A 659-nucleotide genomic window follows, 5' to 3' on the forward strand; every position below is an offset into this window, starting at 1 on the left:
TAGTGAAAGCATGGGTGCATCACATGAAGCTGGACATTTATTGCTTCTCTTCTTCTGGCATATATTGCTTTCAGATGTTGTTTTTGTGTTTTCTGTGATATAATTTTCCTTTTTTGATTACTCATGGTCATGATGGTATAATAACACTCAACAGGGAGATAAAAGTAGCACTAAATACCTTGAGATAAACTGACATATTGCTCTGACAGAATGCTGCTGGCAATTTTCCCTCAATAACAATTGTCAATAGTAGTATAAATTTACTCCAAGCACAACTGCATTTGAAGAGATACTTCTGCCTATATATTAGGTCTGAACTGTCATGATCTCCCGCCTGGGCTTTAAACCCTCTGTCCCCTTAAATTTCAAAGAGCCATGTCATATCACCTAAATGTTTGCATAATATTTGGCAATGATTATGAGCACTTGTTTGAATTGAGTGATTTTTTGACCCCACATATCACATTCTCCCTTAAATCAGTTTCTAAGTGGATGATCTGCAAACCTCATAAAGTACTTTAATTTCTGTAAACGGAATCTTCTATGAAGTGATTAACAGAAAGCAAGTGAGTTAAAATGATGTACTATTTCAATATGTAATATGATGATTTATATCTCTACCCATGAATATTAAACCAAACATTAGTTTCAAACAAAAG

The 659-nt window shown here is 34.0% G+C and overlaps 1 protein-coding gene across 1 annotated transcript in view; it reads right to left on the bottom strand.

The window, feature by feature from the left end:
- Window positions 1-659, bottom strand: part of LOC119590672 (ubiquitin-like modifier-activating enzyme ATG7) — a gene marked incomplete at its 3' end in the record, with an annotated part of 29543 nt that overhangs the window by 20842 nt on the left and 8042 nt on the right.

This window comes from Penaeus monodon, chromosome 27 (assembly GCF_015228065.2).
Source record: "Penaeus monodon isolate SGIC_2016 chromosome 27, NSTDA_Pmon_1, whole genome shotgun sequence".
Taxonomy (NCBI): Eukaryota; Metazoa; Arthropoda; class Malacostraca; order Decapoda; family Penaeidae; genus Penaeus; species Penaeus monodon.